The sequence below is a fragment of the Aquarana catesbeiana genome, linkage group LG04 (genome assembly GCF_042186555.1).
Source record: "Aquarana catesbeiana isolate 2022-GZ linkage group LG04, ASM4218655v1, whole genome shotgun sequence".
In the NCBI taxonomy this organism is placed as follows: domain Eukaryota; kingdom Metazoa; phylum Chordata; class Amphibia; order Anura; family Ranidae; genus Aquarana; species Aquarana catesbeiana.
The window spans coordinates 170698123-170716318 of NC_133327.1; positions in this window are offsets into that span (position 1 = coordinate 170698123).

The following is an 18196-nucleotide window of genomic DNA, read 5'->3' on the forward strand; positions in this document are numbered from 1 at the left end:
GTCCTTACATCGTCAGTTTAACATTCACTGTGCATTTATTCCAGGCAAATACAATTTAGCTGCTGACGCACTGTCACGTTTTAACTACAACTCCTTTTTCAAACAGGTTCCCGCAGCCGATCCAGTGTCGGCCCCTATCCCCGTCTGGTCACAGCTGACCCTGGACTAGCTCAACATTTACAAGGAGCAACGCAGCTCATCAATCACTCACTCTCTCATAACACACTCAAAGCCTACCAGACAGCTTGGAGGGCATTCAATAAATTCCTCACATCCTGCTGTAAAGGACCAACAGATGTCAATCAGGTACTGGCCTTCACTTCATACTGCCATACTCAGCTGGCCTTATCTTACAATACCATTCGGCTATATCTAGCCGGCATACAACATTTCTTGACTCTTGAAGACCCCACAAAATCTTCACTGTTCTCATCACACGCTATACGAGCCATCCTTAGGGGCATTCAGAAACAACAACCAGTGATCAGCATCAAGCGCTTACCCATCACGGGGCCCATCTTCAGGGAGATGTCGACTATTCTGGCTACTTCTCCATTCGGTCTGCTCCCCAGCACGGTCCTACAAGCAGCCATATATTTGGCTTACTATGGGTTCTTGCGACCTGGCGAGTTCACCTGTAACAGCCCCACAGACCAAGTACTATGCAGACGGCACTTGCTTCGCTACCAAGACCATTTTATCCTTCACCTCGAGGTTTCTAAAACCCAGCAAACAGGCTCTGGAGTAGACATTCACCTCTACAAAACTAATAACAGCTGGTGTCCAGTCACCGTACTTAACCGTCTCCTGTCACTCCTGCCTGAACAACCGGACACCTGTCCTCTTCTACCATTCCCAGTTAAACCTTTAAGTGCCTGTCAGTTTGTAAAACACATAAGGATACTTCTCCGCAATCTTCACCTTAACCCCAGTCAGTATTCCGGACACTCCTTTCGTATCGGAGCAGCCTCCGCAGCATCCCGCCATGGGGTCCCAGACCACGTCATCAAAAGATTAGGCAGGTGGAAATCAGCCTGCTTCGCCCGGTATATCCCCAATCCTCAAGTAGAGATGGCACAGGCATTTTCAAAATTGGCTCAATGAATAACTGAAAACCAATAAATATTATACCCCTACCTGAATGTTTTTGCCCCCTTATTTTGGCATACCGGCCATTAGACCAAGGCACACTTTCAGGTCCATTTCATATAGTAAGTCCACACTTCCAGGTCTATTTCTGATGGTAAGTCTTATGTTAACTATAAATGTTATCTATGTCCATATCGGACATAGGGCTCCAACCATAAGTAGGAAGGCCAGTATGGTGGCCTGAATTTATGGGAGGAGCCCGGGGGGTATTTAACCAGCCCGCTCACCTGTGGTGCTTGTCGGTTTCCTGTGCGCGATACCCTACCTCCCTTCCCCATTTCACAGCATTTCTCAACTATTCATTTCTCTTTACAGAATAATCATTTCTTAAACCAGGGTATGCCCCCTTATTTTGGCATACCGGCCATTAGACCAAGGCACACTTTCAGGTCCATTTCATATGGTAAGTCCACACTTCCAGGTCTATTTCTGATGGTAAGTCTTATGTTAACTATAAATGTTATCTATGTCCATATCGGACATAGGGCTCCAACCATAAATATATATATACATCCTAGGTGTTTATATATATATATATATATATATATATATATATATATATATATATATATATATATATATATACACTGTATTCAGTTTAGCTAGATCCGTTCCTGTTATTCTCTTCCTACTACTGACAGGCAGGCAGGTGTTTTTACAGTATTTACAGCTACCAGAAGAAAATTGCTGGTGTTCTTCTGATCCTATTAGTCCTATTAGCTACAGTATTTATAGTTAGTGTAGTGCGTCCTCTGCACAGTGTGCACCTAAAGCTACCTGAAGAAAATTAGTGGTGTTCTTCTGATCCTATTAGTACAGTACCGCAGGCAGCTGTAGTATTTACAAGTTAGTGTAGTGCGTCCTCTGCACAGTGTGCACCTAAGGCAACCTGAAAAAAATTAGTGGTGTTCTTCAGATCCTATTAGTACAGTACCGCAGGCAGCTGCAGTATTTACAAGTTAGTTTAGTGCTTCCTCTGCACAGTGTGCACCTAAAGCTACCTAAACAAAATTAGTGGTGTTCTTCTGATCCTATTAGTAAAGTACCGCAGGCAGCTGCAGTATTTACAAGTTAGTGCAGTGCGTCCTCTGCACAGTGTGCACCTTAAGCTACCTGAAGAAAATTAATGATGTCCTTCTGATCCTATTAGTACAGTACCACAGGCAGCTGTAGTATTTACAAGTTAGTGTAGTGCGTCCTCTGCACAGTGTGCACCTAAAGCTACCTGAAGAAAATTAGTGGTGTTCTTCTGATCCTTTTAGTACAGTACCACAGGCAGCAGTAATATTTACAAGTTAGTGTAGTGTGTCCTCTACACAGTGTGCACCTAAAGCTACCTGAAGAAAAGTAGTGATGTTCTTCTGATCCTATTAGTACAGTACCGCAGGCAGCTGCAGTATTTACAAGTTAGTGTAGTGCATCCTCTGCACAGTGTGCACCAAAAGCTACCTGAAGAAAATTAGTGGTGTTCTTCTGATCCTATTAGTACAGTACCGCAGGCAGCTGTAGTATTTACAAGTCAGTTTAGTGTGTCCTCTGCACAGTGTGCACCTAAAGCTACCTAAACAAAATTAGTGGTGTTCTTCTGATCCTATTAGTAAAGTACCGCAGGCAGCTGCAGTATTTACAAGTTAGTGCAGTGCGTCCTCTGCACAGTGTGAACCTAAAGCTACCTGAAGAAAATTTGTGATTTTCTTCTGATCCTATTAGTACAGTACCGCAGGCAGCTGCAGTATTTACAAGTTAGTTTAGTGTGTCCTCTGCACAGTGTGCACCTAAAGCTACCTAAACAAAATTAGTGGTGTTCTTCTGATCCTATTAGTACAGTACCGCAGGCAGCTGCAGTATTTACAAGTTAGCGTAGTGTGTTCTCTGCACAGTGTGCACATAAAGCTACCTGAAGAAAATTAGTGGTGTTCTTCTGATCCTATTAGTACAGTACCGCAGGCAGCTGCAGTATTTACAAGTTAGTGTAGTGCGTCCTCTGCACAGTGTGCACCTAAAGCTACCTGAAGAAAATTAGTGGTGTTCTTCTGATCCTATTAGTAGAGTACCGCAGGCAGCTGCAGTATTTACAAGTCAGTTTAGTGCGTCCTCTGCACAGTGTGCACCTAAAGCTACCTAAACAAAATTAGTGGTGTTCTTCTGATCCTATTAGTACAGTACTGCAGGCAGCTGCAGTATTTACAAGTTAGTGTAGTGTGTTCTCTGCACAGTGTGCACATAAAGCTACCTGAAGAAAATTAGTGGTGTTCTTCTGATCCTGTTTGTGCAGTAACACAGGCAGCTGCAGTATTTACAAGTTAGTGTAGTGCGTCCTCTGCGCAGTGTGCACCTAAAGCTACATGAAGAAAATTAGTGGTGTTCTTCTGATCCTATTAGTACAGTACCGCAGGCAGCTGCAATATTTACAAGTTATTGTAGTGCACCTAAAGCTACCTAAAGAAAATGAGTGGTGTTCTTCTGATCTTATTAGTACAGTACCGCAGGCAGCTGCAGTATTTACAATTTAGTGTAGTGCATCCCCTGCACAGTGTGCCCCTAAAGCTACCTGAAGAAAATTAGTGGTGTTCTTCTGATCCTATTAATACCACAGGCAGGCAGCTACAGTATTTACAGTTAGTGTAGTGAGTCCTCTGCACAGTGTGCACCCAAAGCTACCTGGAGACAATTGATGTTGTTCTGCTCCTATTAATACCACAGGCAGGCAGCTACAGTATTTACAGTTAGTGTACTGTGTCCTCCTGCACAGTGTGCACCTAAAGCTACCTGAAGGAAATTAGTGGTGTTCTTCTGATCCTATTAATACCACAGGCAGGCAGCTACAGCATTTACAGTTAGTGTAGTGCGTCCTCTGCACAGTGTGCACCTAAAGCTACCTGGAGAGTGGGACAATTGCTGTTGTTTCTGCTCCTATTAATACCACAGGCAGGCAGCTACAGTATTTACAGTTAGCGTAGTGCGTCCTCTGCACAGTGTGCACCTAAAGCTACCTGAAGAAAATTAGTGGTGTTCTTCTGATCCTATTAATACCACAGTCAGGCAGCTACAGCATTTACAGTTAGTGTAGTGAGTCCTCTGCACAGTGTGCACCTAAAGCTACCTGGAGACAATTGCTGTTGTTCTGCTCCTATTAATACCACAGGCAGGCAGCTACAGTATCTACAGTTAGTGTAGTGCGTCCTCTGCACTGTGTGCACCTAAAGCTACCTGAAGAAAATTAGTGGTGTTCTTCTGATCCTATTAGTACAGTACCACAGGCAGCTGTAGTATTTACAAGTTAGTGTAGTGCGTCCTCTGCACAGTGTGCACCTAAAGCTACCTGAAGAAAATTTGTGGTGTTCTTCTGACAGGCAGGCAGATACAGTATTTACAATTAGTGTAGTGCGTCCTCTGCACAGTGTGCACCTAAAGCTACCTGGAGACAATTGCTGTTGTTCTGCTCCTATTAATACCACAGGCAGGCAGCTACAGTATTTACAGTTAGTGTACTGCGTCCTCTGCACAGTGTGCACCTAAAGCTACCTGAGGACAATTGCTGGTGTTCTCATACTAATAATACTACCGGCAGGCAGTTGATTCTGCTAGCTGCAGTATCAGTATATATACATCCCAGCTTTGTGCAGCTACATCTCACTGCAGGCCATTAGTATGTCTGGAAGGCCAACAAGGAGAAGCAGACCTTCACAAGCCAATAAAAGAGGGCAAGCAGGCTCTTTGTCTAGAGGCAACAGTGCTGGTCGTGGAGACGGTGCATCCTCATCAGCACATGGCCGTGGAACACGCTTGTCCTTTTTCTCGGCAGCTGGCCGTGTTGAGCCGCAACATGCGGAAGACTTGGTAGAGTGGATGACCAAGCCGTCCTCATCCTCCTCATCCTCTCTCACCCAGGCTCAGGGTACTTTGTCTGGCAAAGCAGCTGCCAACTCTGCCTCTTCCCTCGGCTCAATAGCATCAGTCACTCCTTCCCTAGCCCCACCATGTCCTCCTGAGGAGTCCCCCGATTGACCACAGTGTTGGGTACATGCTCCAGGAGGATGCCCAGCGTTTTGAAGGCTCCGATGATGGTACCCAGTTAGAGGAAGGCAGTAAGGTGAGCCCTGAGAGAGGGGGTGCCCAAGAATGACAACAATCTGGCAGTCATGTTCCCCCAGCTGCAGCATACTGCCAGCTTTGCTCCAGTGATGAGGAGGGAGGGGATGATGAGGTCACTGACTCTACGTGGGTGCCTGATAGGAGAGAGGAGGAGGAGGCACATCACCAATGAGGCAGGATGCCCTCCAGGGGCCAGCTTAAGGGCAGAACACCGACTGCATCACACCACAGAGCTCCGTATGTGCAGGGCTCTGCTGTCTCTGCGCGTTATTCCAAAAGTTCTTTGGTGTGGGCCTTTTTTGAGACTTTTTTGAGACGAGTGCATCAGATCCCACCACTGCTATTTGCAACATATGTCTCAAGCGTATCTCTCGTGGCCAAAACATCTCCCACTTGGGTACCACATGCTTGACCAGACATATGTTGACCTGCCATGCAGTTCGTTGGCAAGCGTACCTAAAAGACCCACACCAAAGAACAAAGGGGACCTCTCCTTGCTCATCAGCTGGGACCTCCAGCCCCACTATACCTTCAGTCCTCTCTGAGACCTGCACTGAGAGGAATGAAAGTGTAGAATTAGGAGTGTCACAGCCAAGTACTGGGGGGCAATCTGCTATTGGTACACCGACGTCAGATTGTACCAGGCAAATTTCCCTGCCCCAGCTGCTGCACTGCCAAAAGAAGTTCGCTCCCAGCCATCCACATGCCCAGCGGTTGAATTCTAGCTTGGCTAAATTGCTAGCACTTCAACTGCTGCCTTTTCAGTTGGTAGACTCTGCCCCCTTCCGAATGTGCGGTACCTCAGTGGCAAGTTCCCAAATGCCACTTTTTCTCATGGAAGGCGATTCCGGCTCTCTACCGGCATGTGGAAGGCAATGTCTTGGCCTCGCTGGACAGGGTGGTCAGCGGTAAGGGGCATATTACCACTGACTCATGGTCAAGCAGGTATGGACAGGGACGTTACCTATCTTTCACCACGCACTGGGTGACTCTTCTGGCAGCTGGGAAGAATGTAGGACAGGGTGCAGTAGTGTTGGAGGTTGTTTTGCCACCACGCCGCCAAAATACTACTAGTGGTGATTCTTCCACACCTCTCTCCTCCACCCCCTCCTCTTCTTCTTCCTCCATGGCCTCTTCCTGTGCTGATTTGATTTCGGAACCAGCGGTGCTCCATAGGCATTCAAGGGGCTACGCAAGCACACAGGCCAAAAGATGCCATGCGGTGCTTGAGCTGGTGTGCTTGGGGGATAGGAGCCACACTGGGGAATAGATTCTGTCAGTTCTGCAGGGGCAGGTTCAGAAGTGGTTGACGCCACACCAGTTAAGGCAGGTATGGTGGTTTGCGACAATGGCACCAACCTCCTCTCCGCCCTCCAACAGGGACAACTGACCCATGTGCCCTGTTTGGCTCACGTCCTTAGCTTGGTGGTGCAGGTAACCACTCTTACAGGATGTCCTGAGGCAGGCCAGGAAAGTCTGTGTGCATTTCCACTGGTCATATAATGCCAGTGCTTGGCTGGCTGACCTCCAAAAGTACTTTTGTACCCCCTTACCATTTCACACAGGGGGGAGGGCTGGGATCTGGGGGTCCCCTTGTTAAAGGGGGCTTCCATATTCCTATAAGCCCCCCGCCCGCAGAACCCCACAACCACCGGCCAGGGTTGTGGGGATGAGGCCCTTGTGCTCATCAACATGGGGACAAGGTGTTTTGGGGGGCTACCCCAAAGCACCCTCCCAATGTTGAGGGCATGTGGCCTGGTACAGTTCAGGAGGGGGGGTGCTCTCTCATCCCCCCTCTTTTCCTGTGGCCTGCCAGGTTGTGTGCTCGAATAAGGGTCTGGTATGGATTTTTGGGGGGATCCCACGCCGTTTTATTTTTTAATTTTGGTGCGGGGTTCCCCTTAAAATCCATACCTGAAAGGTCTGGTATAGATTTTGAGGGGGACCCCACGCCATTTTTTTTTATATTCTGGCCAGGGTTCCCCTTAATATCCATACCAGACCTGAAGGGCCTGGTATGGAATTGAGGGGGACCCTCACTTCATTTTTTTTTTAATTTTATTTCGGGGTTCCCCTGACGCGAACACCGTTAAAGTCTATGGGACACGAACATGAATAATCAAAAGTGCTAATTTTAAAGGCTTTTTTGCAAGTTATTGTCATAAAAAGTGTTTGGGGACCCGGGTCCAGCCCCAGGGGACATGGATCAATGCAAAAAAGTTTTAAAAACGGCCGTTTTTTCGGGAGCAGTGATTTTAATAATGCTTAAAGTGAAACAATAAAAGTGTAATATCCCTTTAAATTTCATACCTGGGGAGTGTCTATAGTATGCCTGTAAAGGGACGCATGTGTTCCGTGTTTAGAACAGTCTGACAGCAAAATTACATTTCAAAGGAAAAAAAAGTCATTTTACTACTCGCAGCTAATAGTGAATTGTCAGTCCGACAATACACATAAAAGTTCATTGATAAAAATGGCATGGGAATTCCCCACAGGGGAACCCCGAACCAAAATGTATAAAAAAAAAATGACGTGGGGGTCCCCCTGAATTCCATACCAAGCCCTTCAGGTCTGGTATGGATATTAAGGGGAACCCTGGCCAAATTTTTTTTTAAAAGTGGCGTGGGGTCCCCCTCAAAATCTATACCAGACCCTTCAGGTCTGGTATGGATTTTAAGGGGAACCCCGCGCCAAAATTAAAAAAAAATGGGGTCCCCCAAAAATCCATACCAGACCCTTATCCGAGCACACAACCTGGCAGGCCGCAGGAAATCCTCATCCCCTGGGGCAGGACCCAGGTCCCCAAACACTTTTTATGACAATAACTTGCATATAAGCCTTTAAAATTAGCACTTTTGATTTCTCCCATAGACTTTTAAAGGGTGTTCCGCGGCTTTCTAATTTGCCGCGAACACCCCAAATTGTTCGCTGTTCGGCGAATGGTCGAACGGCCAATGTTCGAGTCAAACATGAGTTTGACTCGAACTCGAAGCTCGTCCCTAGTCTTGATCTAATATTTCACAGCAGGGCCCGTTTCTGCGCCCACCAAGAGTAACTGTGAGGACTTACAGTGTTGTGGCACCAGCACCACCACCACCAAAGGCCCAATTTTTCTTACCCTGTTCAACAGGGGCATATAATTACAATTCTTGATCTAATATTTCACAGCAGAGCCCGTTCCTGCGCCCACCAAGAGTAACTGTGAGGACTTACAGTGTTGTGGCAACACCAATACCTAGGCCCCAATTTCTGCAGAGTATATAGGGCAGGCCCCTACTTTCAAACATCCAACTTACAAACGACTCCTACTTGCAAACGGAAGGAGACAACAGGAAGTGAGATGAAATCTACCCCTAGGAAGGGAAATTCTCTCCTGTAAGAGTTAATATGGGAAAAACATGTCTCCTTTCCACTGATGCTTTATCACCAATCCTTGTTTTACTAAAAACCCCAAATTGTCAAAAAACATTTGTCATTGGGACAGAAAGTGAGGTAAAATCTTCTGAAGAGGTGCACAGACAGCAAAACAAATGTCACAGGAGTGATAACCCTTCCCTATGTTTTCCAAAAAGCTTAACCTCCCTGGCGGTATGATTATTTCAGATTTTAGGTGCTGAAAGTGGTACAATTATTTTGCACAGAAATTTGGCATTTTATATTATAGGCCTGTAATTCTTATGAATAATTCACTTAAATCTGTCCAAACAAGAGTCTAGTAGACATCCCGGGTATGATAAAGTTTGAAAAATGAAATCAAAAATTATAATATAATAAATAACTATAAATAATTATACCAAATAATAATATAATAATAATAATAATAAATAATAAAAACACTAAAATTTGCTCAGTTGCAGAATTGTCGCTGTCATTACTTTTCCGTGTTTGATGACGGATCTCCCCACAAATCACTATCGCTCAATTCTGCGAGTGATTCTAATTTATTATCGCTGTTTTCTAGCTGGTCTAAAGCCACGTTTGATGTAAAGGGAGAGTTTTGGTTGCTATGGACAATCTCCAGTTTCCAGGCAGAAAGAACAGTTTTTATAACATAAAACTGCATGCAGGACACTGGACAGACCACTATGGACAAAGGGGATGTGTAATTATTTGATACAGTACTGTAATCTGTAAGATTACAGTATACTGTATCTGTACTGTGTGTTCCACTTTTTGAATTTGGCGCCTGAACTCTGTCCCCATGCGTTGCAACGCTCGCAGGGAACGGAGCTCGGCACTGTGAATCGAGCGAGACACAGTGGCTCGCCAATCACAGCGGGGAGACACCGCAGGATCCAGGGGACAAGGTAAGTATCCTCTACATGGATCCTGCGATGTGATCCCGAGTCTGGCTCAGGGTTACCGCTTTTGGTATTGAAAATCCACCCCGAGCCAGACTTGGGAATACTGCCAGGGGGTGATAAACAGATTTTTTGGCTGGAGCTACACTTTAAAAATGTACCGGAGAGCAGACGTAAACCGGAAGTCACGTAAGGAGGCGCTCCAAATGCTGTTCCTTCTGTATATGCGAGTTGTTATTGTTTTTAATGTAAGAGACCACCTTGAAGCCCGCAAATAAAGTTTTTTACTCATCTTAAATACTACACCATTGTAGGCTTTCTTTTCTCCCTCTCTTCTCCACCGGGCCGTTTGAGCCTTGGTGGAACATATTTTTACAGGCATGTCCATTGCATGAAGAGCGGAGAGGAAATGAACAAAGCCACAACCAATAGATGAGAACGTCTGGACATAACTGAGATGAGTTATACAGACCCAAAAAGAGATATCTAATGATGCCTGCTTTAATCTGTACTAAGGTGAGGGTTCTGAGAGCCTAATGCTTTCTGAATATTTTCCATGAGGACCTGCATGAACTTTGATCTATCCATATATTTATTCAACTCTAGTCATTTTATGAAGCTTCACAGCCAAGAATAAGCTACTCATCTGTTCACTTTATGAACTTTATTCCTAACGCACAGACACTAAGCACTTTTCACTTTGTTTTTGCATTTTTATATATATTGATTATCGTGATATTGTATGCTTATTTTACTCACGGGATTTTCACCATGTATTTTATTTAATTTGTCATTTTATACTATATGTGATTAGATTTTATGCGCAAGATTATTTTACGTTAACAATCCCATAGAAATGTAGTGTGAACACTTTAAGATTTTGCTGCTGTCTTCGGAAGACATCATTGCACGTCAATATTTGTAGTTACTACACATTTTTCACATTTTTTTAAGTCACCTTGTATACATTCTCACTATTACTCAATAACAGCGCGAAGGACACCTTCACTTGTACTTTAGAGATTCACATTTATTCACCTTTGCTGCTATCATGGATGTCTTTGGAGAATAGGAATGTCAATTTAGACGACATCTTTAACTCACAGAACAAGACACGAAACACCGACTTAGAAAGCCTAGTAAGAAAATTGGGACACCATAGGGAGAAAAAACTCTCTCTATGGTGGGATACCAATACTTTTGAAAGGTACATTAGAGAAAACATTGTACCTAGAAGATTGCGGTGGGAATTACCACCAAATGATGGTCTGACGGATAAAGAATCAATGGACGAATGGTTCAAATTTTTTAATAGCAAAAGTATAGAAGGCCTACAATTCCTATTAGGAAGAAAACAGAAGAAGACTAGAATACTAGAACAACAAATAGAAGAGATCAAACTAAAATTAGAACCTTACAAGGAGTCCTCAGATTTTAAAAAATTGGCCACACAACTCAATAAAGATCTCATTAGCAAAGACCTTGAAGTACAACAGCGCAAGATAAAGAAATACCAATGGGACATAGAAAACTACAAAACAGAACAAGTTTTTTAATGGCAAAAGAAAACAGACCCAATACCATCGAGTTCATCATATTCTACACCAGAGAGAGAAGTTAGAATACAAGATCCAACTATGGCCTATGCACAGAACCCACCAAGATGGGATAATAGAGATACATACAATGAAACAAGGCCACAAAAGGGAATTAGAACACCACAATATGAACAACGGAATACCAATAACTATGGACAACACACTCCAAGACAACAATGGAAGAAACCATTTAAAAAAACATTTAAAAGGCCTTATAACCATTGGCAGAACAATGACAGAAACTAGAGAGACTATAACAGACCAATATATCCCCAGGATACGTATAGAGAACCAGAAAGAACGCCAATACCGACCTATAATAGGTTTGACCCCATCATAAATGATCAAGATTAGTACCATTATGACTCACGATATTACCAAAATGAATATGAATACAATCCACAGCGTCATTTTTTAGAGAGGGAGAGAAGAGACCACACCCCACAAAAGCAATCACAGGATCCTTACTTCTCCCCCAGGAGACGACCACAAGAAGACAGAACAAGAAACAGCCCAGAACGAAGAGAGGACACAGAGCAAGAAAGAGAATCCAAGCGAAAAAGAGAGTAGTGGGAGAAAACGTAGTAAACCTCAGTGGCCGCCCTATCTCAGCGGATGAACTATCGGTACTGGATAAAGGTTTAAAGTACGCACCAGTAAACAATTTGAACACATTTAATACCTATATAGGGATACTCAAATACATTAGAAAAGTCAAAGTGAGAAAGTACTATTTATATAATCTCTATAAAACCATCAACACGACAATCAACACCTCTCCAACAACAATACACAGCACATTACGGAATAACTCTGTGTTCAGTCCACAAATCTCTGATAACCAACACATAGAAGTGTTCAAGAAACTAGTACTAAAAGATCTGGAATCTTTAGAAATAAAAAAGTGTCGGATCCCATACACATTAAGAAAGGCATTAAATCCCTAAAGGAAAGAAAAGATATTATAGTACGCCCAGCTGACAAAGGAGGAGCAACTGTAATACAATCAAAGGAACAATATCAAAATGAACTAGGAAGACAACTACAAGACGATAGTACGTACATTAAATTTTGGGCAATCCTACCAACAAATATAAGAAGGAGTTAGAACATCTAATATATTTAGGAACGAAAAAGGACATACTGAACAAAAAAGAATCAAAGTACCTTATACCAGAAGCATGTAGAATACCGGTTATCTACACGGTTCCAAAAATTCACAAATTGTTAGACAACCCCCCAGGTAGACCAATCGTTAATGGGATTGATTCCCTTACATCTAGAGTGGGACAATATTTGGACCAATTTATTTAATCAGCATTACAACATACACCAGCCTACCTGAAAGATACAAAACATGTGCTACAACTTCTAGACACACTACCGGTGCTAGAAGGAAGAACATTACTAGCCACGGCAGATGTAAGCTCGCTATACACCATTGTTCAACACCACAATGCGTGTTCAGCAACAAAATGGCTTCTTAGAAAATATAGCAACCTGATTTGCAAACAGAGAAAATATCTCATTAAATGTCTAGATGTTTGAACAGATAGATGGATATGTACAGCGCTGCGCAGACCAAGGAAAAACGCTAAAAATAGCAGCTAACACACCCTTAGACTAAAGGTAAGAAGTGCAAAAAATATATATAAAAGTGTAGCGCTATAAACTACCAAGCATATAAATCAAAAACTGGGTGCATATACACATTGAATAAAGTCTAGAGCAAGCTAAATGTGATCATAATTATGGATTACACAATATAAATGTGCAGTATTAATCAGCAAAAATGATTAGGTGGAACAATGAATGATAAACCTAATCATCAAATAAATAAATAAATAAACAATGACTGATAATAAAAACAGTGACAATTTCAAAGAACCTAAATTAATAATAAAGAAAAACTTGAACCGCAACAGTCCATAGTATAAGTTGGTGTAGAAAATCGTGAAAACCACCACCAAAGGTCTATGGAGGTAGAACGTAACACCTAATGCAAATGTAACTCCCAAGTTCACAGGTGAATAGGTAATTGGTTTTCAGAGTCTGACAGGTAGATCGATACTGAGGGAACCACAGGTGAACAGAAGGTCTACATTGGTGCCAGGACCATCACCAGGGGCATATGGAGGCTTACCGGAAATCGATGACTTAAATGACATATGTCACACAAGTCATAAAAGGCTGGTTGACCACCCGGTCTGAACAATATAGCTTGTCAGATGTCGTCAGCATACAATGGGAAGGGAGGGTGACTTTACAACTTCCACATCAATAAGAACTTCGGCATAGGCCAAATGATCATGTCAAATATCATGCGAGAAGTAGAAAAACTCACATAGCGTGATAACGTTTAAAACACTTTTTACTTTGATCAGCTTTTAAAAAAGGAATTTCTGTTCTGTGAGGAAGATGATATTCAAATTGACCTTTGCAGAGACACACTGGCAGAATTTGATTCCTTTTCTCCCATTGTAGTTTTCATGTAATAAAAAGGCAAGGTAGCTTGTCCACGTTGATTAACTTACTGTGCAGGTTGTGACCTCCTGACTCTGTGGAGTTCTGTAGTGCTGCAAAATGTCTAGATGTTTGCTTGAAGCGTAACTACTTCTGGCATGATAAGGCATATTACAAACAAGCCATCGGTATTGCAATGGGAGCGAAGTTCGCACCAAGTGTGGCCAATGCTTTTATGGCACAGTGGGAAGATCAATCTGTCTACGGAGATACACCTGCGGAACTCACATTGTACAAAAGATACATCGATGATGTAATCATAGTCTGGAACGGTAAGAAAGAGGGAATTGAACAGTTCCTAAACAAATTGAACACGAATGAGAAGAACATCCATCTTTCGTGGAATATAGATGAAAAATCAGTTGAATTTCTTGATTTAAAGATCAGCTTAAAAGGAGATAAATTGGTTACCAAAACGTTTTTCAAAACTGTGGAAACTAACAGCTATCTCTCTGTAGATAGCTGCCATTATAAACCATAGCTTTACAATATCCCAAAAGGACAATTTATCAGAATCAAAAGGAATTGTACAAGAGAAGAAGACTATAAAGAACAAGCAAGATTAATTGGAACGAGATTCAAGACAAAAGGGTATGAGGATGCATGGATAGAAGAACAAATTCAACATGTCAATAAAATAGACAGAACAAAAATGTTGGAAAATAAACCCAAAAAATATTCCAACAAGAGACACCAAGTCTAATCTTAGACTATAATGTACAGTACAAAGAAATATCAAAAATAATCCAACGCCACTGGCATATTCTCAAGAACGACAGAGACTTAAAGAACATACTGCCGGATCTACCAAGCATTATATACAAGAGAGCACCGACCATTAGAGACATGGTGGTGAAATCAGTGATAGAACCTCCCTGCAAAGCACCGTACTCCTTTTTCACAGGAAAGGGTTTCTTTCCCTGCAGAAATTGCTATGCATGTAGACATGCCCAGAAAGTTCAGGGCAAAAGAACAGAATTTACAGCTACTACCACAAGAGAGACATTCAAGATCGGTGACTTTATAGGATGTCACACTGAGGGAGTAGTATATGTGCTGCAATGCAGTTGCAAACTTCAATATGTAGGACGCACCAAGAGAGCCCTCAAAGTCAGAATAAAAGAACACATCCAAAACATCAAAAAGGGAAATCCCAAACACAATGTATCAAAACATTTTGCAGCAGTACACAATCAGGACCCTATACACCTTCAATTTTGGGGTATAGAAAAATACAAAGGGTCATGGAGAGGCAGCCACAAAATAAGGACCATAAGTCAAAGGGAGTCCTATTGGATACACACTATGAGTACATTAACTCCCAGAGGTATGAACGTGGAGTTCGAACTCAATTGTTTTCTCAGCAATTTTTAAGTAATTTTTAAATAATTCATCTTATTTAAATTTATTGATTTTATTTACAAGCTATATATACATTTCATCTACATTTAATATGTACTTTATAAATATTTTATCATTTATTGTAATCTATATTAATTGATTGGCATATATTTAGCTTATATGTATATCATATACAATTCACCTAGGTATCCATATTTTATCTAGATAATGTACATGTATTAGGACATCTCCTTATGTACCGCGGTATACGTCTGACGTGCCTAATCAAACATATTTGATTTTATTCTATTCTCTCTCTCTAGTATTTCCATTGCCATATCTTAATTAAAGATGTATTCATAAATGCGTAAGTGACTACCCACTTTACACCATTGCATACAGTAGCATTTATGACAGTTATTGACCCATCCATAAGAATATGGCCGCTATCTATATGTATTCACCACCATAAAGATGGCCGCACTGATACATACAAATGGACCACAAGAAAATGGCCACTACAATACTTCCGGTTCAACAATATAAAAAACATCCCTCTCTGACCAATCCGGTTCCCCAGATGAAGTCACGAGCGGTGACGTAATGTGTAGGGTGTGGCGGAGAGCAGACGTAAACCGGAAGTCACGTAAGGAGGCGCTCCAAATGCCGTTCCTTCTGTATATGCGAGTTGTTATTGTTTTTAATGTAAGAGACCACCTTGAAGCCCGTAAATAAAGTTTTTTAATCATCTTAAATACTACACCATTGGAGGCTTTCTTTTCTCCCTCTCTTCTCCACCGGGCCGTTTGAGCCTTGGTGGAACATAATTTTACAGGCATGTCCACTGCATGAAGAGCGGAGAGGAAAGGAACAAAGCCACAACCAATAGATGAGAACGTCTGGACATAACTGAGATGAGTTATACAGACCCAAAAAGAGATATCTAATGATGCCTGCTTTAATCTGTACTAAGGTGAGGGTTCTGAGAGCCTAATGCTATCCGAATATTTTCCATGAGGACCTGCATGAACTTTGATCTATCCATATATTTATTCAACTCTAGTCATTTTATGAAGCTTCACAGCCAAGAATAAGCTACTCACCTGTTCACTTTATGAACTTTATTCCTAACGCACATACACTAAGCACTTTTCACTTTGTTTTTGCATTTTTATATATATTGATTATCGTGATATTGTATGCTTATTTTACTCACAGGATTTTCACCATGTATTTTATTTAATTTGTCATTTTATACCATGTGTGATTACATTTTATGCACAAGATCATTTTACTTTAACAATCCCATAGAAGTGTAGTGTGAACACTTTAAGATTTTGCTGCTGTCTTCGGAAGACATCATCACACATCAATATTTGTAGTTACTACACATTTTTCAAATTTTTATATGTCACCTTGTATACATTCTCACTATTATTCAATAACAGCGTGAAGGACACCTTCACTTGCACCCATGTCGTTTGGCTCACTGAATTTCATCCATATTGCCGGGACCGGACATTACATTAAAGCCGTAAGCAGTTTTAAATGACTTTTATTACTTAAAAAATGTAATTTTGTGCAGGGACTGTTCTAAGCACAGGAAACACGTGCCATATTACAGGTATGCTGTAGACACCCGCCAGGTACGATATTTAAAGGAATATTTCACTTTTTTTTCACTTTAAGCATCATTAAAATCACTGCTCCCGAAAAAACTGACTTTTTTAGGACAATACCATGCAAATTACCTTTTAAAATTAGCACTTTTGATTTCGAACTTTCGAGTCCCATAGACTTCAATGGGGTTCTAACATTCGTGAACATTTTTGGTCCGCTCGCAGGTTCTGGTGCAAACCAAACCGGGGGGTGTTCGGCTCATCCCTACTCTTCATAATTAAAATCATAAAGGTACACATAGGGTGAGATTTACTAAAACTGGTACACACAGAATTTGGTGCAGCTGTGTATAGTAACCAATTAGCTTTTAACTTCAGCTTGTTCAATTAAGCTTTGAAAATAAGGCCCAGTTCACACTGGTGCTTTGATTTTGGGAGCACATGTCGCATGATGTGTACAATTCAATTGTTCCCTATGAGAGCCGTCTTAACTGGTCTGACACAAGTCGATCCGACTTTAGAAAAGATTCCTGCACTAATTTGGTCTGACTTTGGTCTGTTTTCAGCCCATTCAATACCACTGAAGTTGGATCAAAATTGGATCCTCATCCTAACAATCCAATTTGTGACATTCAACATGGTGATTACAACAGCAGTAAAAGGAAATTATGTCACACTGGGATTGTTTTGATTGGTCAAAGGACAAGTCGGACTATCTCAAAATTGGAAAAACAATTGTATCCTGTTCATTCAAGTTGGATGTAAATAGGACTGATGTAGAACCGATGTATGACTGATGTCGCAGGGCAAAGTAGGATGACAGTCCTACAACAGTCATGTCGTACCAGTGTGAACCCGGCCTTAAACCTAGAAGCTGATTGTTTACTATCTACAGCTGCCCAGATTCTGTGTGCACCAGTTTAAGTAAATATCTCCCCCATAATGTAGGATACATTACTGGCAAAATTAATCCAGTTGTTGAGCAGGATAAATATTACAGTGCACATTGGTGCAGAGGTGGAGATTAAAAGAGTGTGTATTAGTAAAGTGGCGTACAATTTTTACTTTGACTTTATTCAGAAATGTTTGTGTGCTGTAAGCGAAATCAGAGCAGTGCATTATATCTTACATGGAAGCAGAAGTGTTGCCAAGAGTGTCTTCATTAAACTTAAAATAGTACATGCCAAAGCGTAGCAATAGATAATTAAAACTAATTTATCCTGTATCTCCTTCATTAGCTTAACAACATTTACTTTACTTTGCTACTTTTGTATTGTCTGACAATAATATAAATTAATCTATTTTTTTTCTGTATATGTTCTATGTACGAGTGACAGGTGCTCTTTTGAAAAGTGTTTTATTCCCTTGTGGATACCTTTGTATAGTTAAATACGTTTCTGCCTCATTAAATGGGATGTACAACTATTTTGGCAGACAATTACAAATTTGAACATAATACATGATAAGAGTTTGTTCAGGTGAAATGTCATTACACAGCATCTGTAAAAAAAAATTATATTGTAGAATGAATCACTTTGGCACGAAGCAATTTATGTATCCTTCATTTCCT